Source organism: Gossypium raimondii, chromosome 12, assembly GCF_025698545.1.
Source record: "Gossypium raimondii isolate GPD5lz chromosome 12, ASM2569854v1, whole genome shotgun sequence".
Classification (NCBI taxonomy): Eukaryota; Viridiplantae; Streptophyta; class Magnoliopsida; order Malvales; family Malvaceae; genus Gossypium; species Gossypium raimondii.
Window position 1 is genome coordinate 56060598 of NC_068576.1, and position 10030 is coordinate 56070627.

At 27.2% G+C, this 10030-nt stretch overlaps 1 non-coding gene across 1 annotated transcript; it reads left to right on the plus strand.

Annotated features, from left to right (window-relative positions):
- Window positions 1–7470: 7470 nt before the first annotated feature.
- Window positions 7471–7542, plus strand: TRNAC-GCA (transfer RNA cysteine (anticodon GCA)). Its single transcript has one exon. It is a non-coding gene; the product is annotated as a tRNA-Cys (tRNA).
- Window positions 7543–10030: the final 2488 nt, after the last annotated feature.

A 10030-nucleotide genomic window follows, 5' to 3' on the forward strand; every position in this document is an offset into this window, starting at 1 on the left:
TCAAAATATTTTCTTTTTCCTTTTTTAAGTTTATATATGTAATTATTATTTTTATGATTTATATATTTATTACCTTATATATATATATATGTACATATATATATTATACTTTCTATACATATTTTATAATTTCTATATATATATATATAATCATTATCTTTATGATCTATATATTTATTACCTTATATATATGTACGTATATATATATTATACTTTCTATACATATTTTATAATTTCTATATATATATATATAATCATTATCTTTATGATCTATATATTTATTAACTTATATATATATGTACGTATATATATATTATACTTTCTATCCATATTTTATAATTTCTATATGTATATTTTCTTTATTCTCATGAATGTATTATATATATAAATTTTATATTTTTTATATAAATTTTATATTTTTTCCATAATTTCAATGTATATATTATGTACTTTCTTTTCTTCATTTTTATATGTTTGTTGATTTATGTTTTCATATTTTTCTTTGCTCGTTTATTTGATACTTTGCATATCATTGGTTTTTTTAATTTTTATTTCTTTATTTGTTTATCTTATTTATATACAATTGTTGTATTTATTATTGTTATTTGTTATTGCAATATTTATACATGCATTCAATATAACATTACATCATTTTTTTTACTCGATTTCTAACTTTTCAAAATTGAGATAGTGCTTGTATTTAGGATTTTCAAGGAAATTAAGCCCTAACGTATTGGGTTCCGATTTTCTTCGTTAAATCTAAGAATCGAGCATTTCTCTTTAATCAAAAAAATAAGAACTCATTATTGGGAATTCAACACGTTGTGTCCTAACGTATTGGATGTGACGCATTGATTTCTCGAAATGAATATTTTTTAAAAATAATAAAGGAAATATTCTGAGTTTGGGATTTTAGCGGAATTGTGCCCTAACGTATTGGGCCACGATTTCTTAAATCTTGAATAAATGTGTATTTTTTTTACATTTTTTATTGCACTAGTATTTTGCCCTAATTCATTTTTGGGGAAAATTAGAATGTCGTGCCCTAACGTATTGGGTGTGGTATTTTATTTCTCTGAAATGCTAAGGGTCTTAATACGTAACGTTTTTAAGTTTTTGCTAAGGATTACGATTTTCAAATTTTCGACATTAAGACATTAATTAATTAATTAACTAGGTACCAATTTTTGGGCGTAATGAGGGTGCTAATCCTTCCTCATACGTAACCGACTCCCGGACCCGTTTTTCTAAAATTTGTAGACCAAAGTCATTTTTAGGTGACCCAAACACATCTTAATAAAAGATTGGTGGCGACTCCCAATTTTTATTTTCATTTTTTAAAGTCAACAACCTAAAATTTTTATTTTTTTTCAAAAAAATGGTTTCGACAGGTATGATGCGGCTTTTTGGGATTGTGCCGCATCATCACCTGGAAAATTTAAAATATTTATATAAAATATAAAAATACCAATATTTATTTAAAATATTAATAAATTATACATTTTTTTAAATTCAAGTAATTATATGACGCAAATATCACTGAAAAAACTGTCAAGTTTCATGACTAATAATGTGGACAAAAAATTCAATGACCAATGTGAAAAATGATCAAATTTAGAGACTAAATATTATTCTATCTCAATTTATTTAATATTTTACTACATTTACAGTTAATATTTTATCTATTAATAAATTTCTTTTTAATCACTTAATTAGGAAAAGTTAAAAATGTTATTTAACTATTCAAAATTTTTTTATCACTAGTTGCTAAATGACTAACGAAAAGATAACGTTTCAACTTTTAAAAATGACATAATAACAACTTTATGCCTCAAACATTTATACATTGTGTCACTTTAGTCTTGATTCTAAAAAATTAGTCCTCAATATTTACAAATTGTATAATTTGATACTTTTTTTATAGTTTTAAAAAACTAAAAAACTAAAAAAAAAATTATCAACTACATTTGAAAAAAAAACCAAAACTGGAAAACCCAAAAACCCAAAGTCATAATTTTCACCTTAATTTACTCATTCTTTTCTCTTGATACTTTGGTTCTTCATTGCTTATTGAACATTGAAGGTTGAGATGACTCAGTCTTCCTTACTTCACTATTTATCGATTTCATAAGATTCATGGTTGAATTGTTCGACATTGATTCAATTGAGTTGCTTTTGTTATTGTTTTCGTTATTATCATATTTGATTAACACAAAAAACTTCAACACTCGTTCAATTAATTCATTAATTTAAAAAATAAAAATAAAATAACATAATATATATAGGTTGAAGGTTAAAATTATTATTATGCTAATTTTAAAGTTGACAATTCCTATTTTCATTGGTCATTTAAATGCTAGTGAAAAATAATAATTAAGTGATTATTTTATTAAATTTTATAATTGAGTGTTAAAATGGGTGATTAGTATAGTTTACCTTAAAATTAGATTTAATAATAAATTTGGCCACTAATATTTACATATTTTATCAAAATGGTCCTAATTGTATTTTTAAAATTTTTGGCTATCAACCTTTATTCTTTTTTTACATAATTATCTAAAAAAGTTTCAAAACGAATGCACACATTCAATATATTCATCAAATCTATTAATTTTTTAACAGTACTTTTATCAAATCTGTTAAAAATAATTAAAAAAGGTTGATGACCAAAAAAGGATAAAAATATAATTAAAACCATTTTGATAAAATAGGTAAACATTAATGACTGAATTTATCATTAAACCTTAAAATTAAAAAATAAGGTAAGAAGGTTTTCGTCGACCAGCCTGATATGTTAGGTGACTTTTTCGGCTTAAAAGTTACTGTAAAAAAACACACGCACACACAAAAACACGGTACGCCGCCCGTACTTTCCTCTGCTTTCTGTGACCAATTGCTTTTCTCCACGTCGGGACTTTTTCTATAATTCAACTCCCCGTCAATTTCTCCGAAGCTTAACCCCTCGAATTAAAGCTTAATGCTTGCTATTTTTTTAGTTCTTAAAAATAATCTAGGGATAAAGCAACAATAGTCCCTGAAGTTAGTAACATTTTTCAATTTGGTTTCTAAAATTCTTCTGTCCATATTAGTCTCGAATTTCGGTAATCTTTTTTCCAATTTGATCCTTTAATATGTATTCCACTAAGGTGTAATGACCAAGGGTGTAGCCAAAGGGGCAGGTAGGAGACCAACTGGATAAATAAAAAATTACTTTTTAGCCCTTTCCCAAAATTGAAAGATTCAATTTAGGCTTTTTTAACATTTTGTGAAAATTTAATAATCTAATTTAAGCATTTTTTATACAAAACTTTTAACTTTGCCTCCTCCTCAAACAAAATTTCTTGCTTCGCCCTTGGTGATGATGCAATATTATGAGATTATAGTATATTATCTCTTAAAATTTTAAAAGATTATGGCACAATATAGGATGTCACTGCCACCATATCTTAACGAAATCTAAGTTCATATATCAAATTAAGTAACATTCTAATCTATTTTTAGATGTAGTACTGGTATTTGATACATTGAGTCATTGCTAATTAAAAAAATTATTTCACAAATTGCCACGTGAAATCCTTTTTAATACTTGTTCTTAATCTTTTAGTATACCTTTAAAAATGTCTATCCTTTTAACATTATTTGTGAAGTTTTCTAGAACATGTATCTCCATTCATGATTTAAATGTATTAATTTATATTAATTTCTAGCATTTAAATTTAAATAAATGTATAATTACTGAGTAGAGGAGATCATGGATTAGGTCAGGTTGGGTTTGGTCAGGCTTCAATAAAAAATTAGTTCCATTTTCTAGGTCCGACCAAAAAATGGGTCTAAAAAATTGCTCAAATTCAGCCCGACCCACCCGTATTTCTTTTTATATAAAAATAAACTTTAAAATATAATATATCAAATACACTAAAAATATTAAAATAAATGTTTCTCAACAAATTAAAAATAAATTAAAAAATTATTTATACTTAAATAACATTAAGATAAGTGTAACTTAGCAACCAAATACCAGTAAAATAGTAGGAAATTAATAATAAAATAAGGGTTATACAGTATCCAAATAATAACAATAAAATAGTAGTAATATAATAGCGAAACGACACCTAAGTAGTGACAATATAGCAGCAAAAATAGTGCAAACAACAGCAAAAAGCATCAAATTCTTTTCTTTCTTTTTTTTTTTTTACAAATTCAGGTTGGGCCGAGCCGAGTCTGGGCAAAAAAACTTATCCAAAACTCTAAATGGGTCTCTTTTTTAACCAAACTCATTTTTCGAAGTTTATATTTTTGTTCAAATCCGTTTACTTTTTCAATGAACCTTCGAACAAGATGACCCAACCCATAATAAGTTGTACTACTTATCCTCCAAATATCAAAAAGGCAAAATATATGCAAATGGGAAGGAAATTATTGCCCAGTGCCTAACTCATATAAAGATAATTTATAAGCACAAAGAGTAGAAAGTTATATTATAAAAAAACAATAATATTAAAACATCTTAATTATGAGATTCTTGTAAGTGCAAATATTATATATAATCACAAGAGTACAAAGTCATATTAAAACGAAATCCTCAAAAGGGTGTTAGCATGAGCTCTTTTCTCTGTTATTCTCATATTTAATAATCACATTAAGTATTTAAATTATTATTTTTAAATTAAAGTTAAATCAAGCCAAATTCTTACTGTTTTGGGTATAAAATTTCTTATACTAAAAAATAAAAAACAAAAAAGGTGTAGTAGGGTTCATGCATGCATTTCTAATTAAATAGTTATGAAAATTGTGAGATTAACAAATGTTGATAAATGTAATTCAGTGGATGGCCAGTATTTAAAACCAAAAGAATAAAAAAAAAAAAAGAGTATAGGCCACAAGTTGCAATAAAATAGTGACCAAAAGGAAGCTAGTAGCTTTATTCTTGAATTTTATTGTTAAAAAATAAAATATAAAAATATATTTTAAATGATGAAACGAATTTTCAATTTTATATTGTTATATACGCAAAAACTTCAATTAAATTCATAGACTCCTCTAAATAACAACACTAGGAATCTAGGATAGTAGGAGTAAAATAGTAAATTTTAATTTATTTTTTATAATTTATAAAATTTTAAATTAATAATGATAAATTTACATTTTGGTCGTCTAAAAATGATAAAAATTTTATTTAACCCTTTAAAAATTATAAAAATATAGGCTATTAAAATGATGAAATTACATTTTTACTATTGTAAATATATATAATTTAATTTCCGTCCCTAAAATTATTTTTCTAGCTTACCACTATTTGATACCATTACTTATCAATACTAATGTACTTCAATTTACTATTTTTGATTTATTGTATTTTTAAATATTTATATATATTGTCTAATTTATACTTAATAAAAATATATACATTCAAATATTTAATATTTAATATTATTAATTGAATTGAATAACTTATAAGGATTTTTCTTTACATTTTTAAATATAAAAAATTTATATCAAAACAATACAAATTATAGTATTAACTATGAGAATATTTTGATGAGAATAAAATTTAGATTGCTTAATATCAATTTAAAACCGAATAATTTATTAATCAAATCATGGTAGGCAACACGAATTCTTTTAGGCAGCCGAGGCAGGAAAGCCCCATGTTTTATTGAATTAAATTATATATGGCGCATATATACATGCAAATCACATTTCTATTTTAGAAAAAAGGATAATATAATATTTGGCCCTTAAATTTAGTAATTAGGTTTATTTTGATATTTAGATTTGTTTATTCACTTTAGCAACTAAATATGTTTTGGTCTTGGATTTGAAAATATAAAAGTTCGATGATGTGGTACTTTGATATTATGCCGCATCATCGCTTGAAAATTAATATATATATATATATATGTTCTAGTGATGACATGGCACAATCTTAAAGTATTTTATACAGTATTCTAGTAACTAGACCAATGGTTGAACTAATCAAACCATTGGTTCTGCGATTCAATTGGTTTGATCGGTTTAATAGTTAAACCAACAATAAATAAATTAATAAATATTCATAATAATATAAAAATAAATAATTTACTAAACTAGTTCAACAATTGGTTTTTGTCTCATTTTTTTTTTATTTTTATCGATTTCAAGCAGTTTCTTATTCAATTGGTTTAGCCTTTTGTTTGGATTAGTATACTGATCAAATCTCGAATCAACCGACCAATCCAATCATGTTTCAAGAATACTAGTCACGTCATTAAATCTCGACAAAACTAAATTTTAGAGACCAAAATAAATCTAGTTGCCAAATTCAGGTATTAAAGTGAACAAATATATATATATATAAATACTAAAGTGAACTAACTGTTAAGTTCAGGGGTTAAAATTTATATTGTCCCTTTGGAAAACGACAAACCAAGATCCAGCGTCTGCTAGCTTGGACCGAATAGCAGGCTGTGAGTTAGGCCGCAATATTTTACCCAACTAATTAAAAACCCATGATTTTGTTATGCTCTTGCTTATATTAGTGCAATTTTTAAAAAGAAAAAAGAAAAGAAAAGCACATTGTTGACAGATTTTAAAAATATTTTTTATTTAATTAAGATTGGTTTATAGAATCCATATCCTGTTTTTCTTTTAAATATTTTTATTTTCAACTTTGAAGGTGATAATATTTTAAAATAATACAATGCAAATTAGGAGGGATGATGCACGCGTGAATATATCCAAATTCATCGTCAGTTTTGTCTCAAAAGCTCACATGTATGAAGAAATTCAACAATTAGTTATTATATTTATTTGTAAATATATTATTAAAGATAAACGTGAATACGTTCGGGTATATACAAGATAAACGTGAGTTTAAAGAGTACTTACTTTATTAGAATTTATATTTTAGACGATTTCTGATGCTTATGTCAATAAAAAAATGGATATTATGAAGAAAGTATAGTATTTGAGCTTAATAAAGAAAACGACGGAGAAAAAAGAGAACCCTCGAAGGGAGAATTACCCTTGAATATATATCTTGGATCCAAAAATAATTATGTTCTTTATTACAACTCTACAAAGCTAATAGCTTCACAGGAGGGGTTGATTTGTACTAGACTATATATTACTCTTTTTTTTTTATAGTTCATGTTCGAAATTTATGACTGATCTTCTGTCATTTCCAAGTTTGAAACTTTCAACGTTAAAATTGAAACGTGCCTTACCACTGCACCCAACACTTATTAGTTATATATTGTTATATTTGATACAACGCTTATTAATTATATACTGCTATATTTTCTTGCAACAAGCTTCCTTTATTTTTTTGAAATTGGAAAACCTATTGCTTTCTATGTTGTTATTCCCTAGCGATGATGAACCAAAGAAACAAGTTTGAGAGAGACCAAAAAACATAAAAAATATATATCATGTGTCAAGTGTGCTTAACATTTCCTTTATATAAGTTATTTTTAACTCGTATACCAACTTGGGTCCATAGCTCAGTGGTAGAGCATTTGACTGCAGATCAAGAGGTCACCGGTTCGAACCCGGTTGGGCCCTACAGTGCCAATTTATTTTTTCCTCGTCAGTAGTGAAATAAGCGGTGTCGTTTTATATATATTCTGCAGGATTCTTATGGCTTACGGGCTACAAAGTAGGCCCGCAGTTTGCCAGAGGTTTCTTCGCTGTGTGTACCTATGTTTTTGCCAACTTTTTTTAGTTAACATTTATTTGCATACAAAATCATCCTATTTTTAAAATTTTAATTACTTTTTAATTATAAAAAGTAATTAAAATTTTAAATTTTCGTTTTGATTTTTGGTTTCGAATGAAGAAGAAAAGCTTTTAAAGTTTATAATAGTTTTGAAGATTACTAGATTTTTTTAAGGCATTATATTTATAAAAAAAATAAGAGCTTGGTACATGTGAACTAATTATAATTACTTGGTGAAGTTTCTTTTGATACAACATGCAGAATTTTTTTTATTGGTAAGATAACAAAAGCATAAACTGCATAGAGTGATTATTATTTAGCCCAATCCCTAAAGGATTGAGTAACTATGCGACGATAGGCTATGTGATAGAGTTTGCGATGCAGCATGTGCCTTCCGGTTGACATTTCAAAGCTTATTCCTTCCTGAAGCGATTTAATATCCTGATGGATGGGATCGATCTTCCACTGACCAGTACTTTGCCTCGGAATAGTGGATACCATTTTCGGTTGGGACAATGCAGTTGAGTTAATTGGATCCCAATGTGCTTTAGCTTGAGTAAGATCATTCGAGCTAGGAGTAGCTGGCTGTGTAGTTTTGAATGACCTTGGTAATATGTGGACATGTATGTTGGAACAGGAGTATACCCAACAATTAGTACTGCTGCCCCAAAAGTATGTGTTGTGTTGGAGTGAATGAAGACCGGTATGATCGAGAAGGGTGAATTGTTGGGGCAAAGTTGAGTTTCCAGTTCAGGTTGTTCGATTTGGCCGGTTTAAATGTAGGGATTTGGCTTGTCCGATCGTAAGAGGACTTGGTCCTGTTGTGAACAACATTGTACACTTTGGAGCAGTGCCATACGATTAGCAGTCTGATTGTTGAAACAAACTCAGTTGCGATGCTTCCATAGTTGCCAAAGAATATTTAGGATCCATTCATTGTACATGTTTGGTGGAAGAGGTCGGATTTTAAGTATTGTTGAACCCACTGAAGGATCTATTCTCGTATATCCGCTACTCCCAAGTATTCCGACCGGATGGAGTATTGAGAACCAAAACATATAGCTCTGGCGAAAGAGCATGTGCGGAACAGGTGGTCAATGTTTTCATCCATGCGATCACACAATGGACAATTGGAGTTCCTTGTAATATTCCGAGCACACAGTTCTATCCGGAGAGGGAGGTAGTTGCGGCACAGTTTCCAAAGGAAGATCAGAAAAGCCGGATTTTCCATAAGGCTTTCCAATTCATGCGAAGGGTAGTTGCGGGTATTCTAGCCTCGTGTTGGTCGGAGAGATATCGACACGCATCCTTTACAAAAAAAATGCCCTGAGAAACAGGAGTTGAGTTCCCCAATGGAACGAATACCATATCCGTGACCAAATAAACAATGCGTGGGAACATGCAGAATCAAACATTTGTTAACTGTTCGTTTTATATTTTTTTTCTTAATAATAACTTAAGCAAGTGATGATGTTTTAATCTCACCTACGAAGTTAAAAAAAAATTACATGATAATAATCCTTAGATATGTATTAAAAAGAAGAATCTCTTTTATTGATTAATGATATCTAATCTTGGATAATTATTTAGTATAGTAAGAGTGATTTTTTAGTTCAGAAGCACGAGCTAAATGAGGCAAATGATAATTTCTTATTTTATTTGTGAAATTTAAAAAAACTTAATTAACTATCTACGAGATAATAACCCTTTAATCTTTGTTTTTCTTTCATAAAAGGATTAAAGTTATTATAATGAAAAGAATTTCTCATTTGAAATATTGACAAAAGTCTATTCAAATATTGTATTTTATATAGTCATGGTAAATTTAGCTTTCAACGTTCACATCTTTTTTGAATTTGACATTTATTCTTTTTTTTTAGCCAAAATTGACCATTAACTTATTAAAAAAGTGTCAATTTGTTTTTTTAACAAAAATACGGACTAAAACTGTAACTTTTTTAACGATGTTGGCATGGTAAGTCATGTGGCGGTTCACGTGTACTTCATGTTAACATGACACTATTTGTCTTATATGTTACATCGAAAAATAATTTAAAATTATTAAAATATTCAAAAATTATAAAAATGTCATAAAATTCAAAACAATAGCATGACGTACATGTGATCAGTCATGTTAAAAAAAATAACATTTTAGTGAGTATTTTTATTGAAAACAACAATTCTACTTTTTTAAAAGGTTGATGGTTAAATTTGACTATTTTTAAAAGTTGGGGATCAAATTTAGCTCAAAAAATATGTAAACGTTAAGGGCTAAATTTATCTTTATACCTTTAAAATATATGTATGAATCAATTAAAATTATCATTTTCTTTC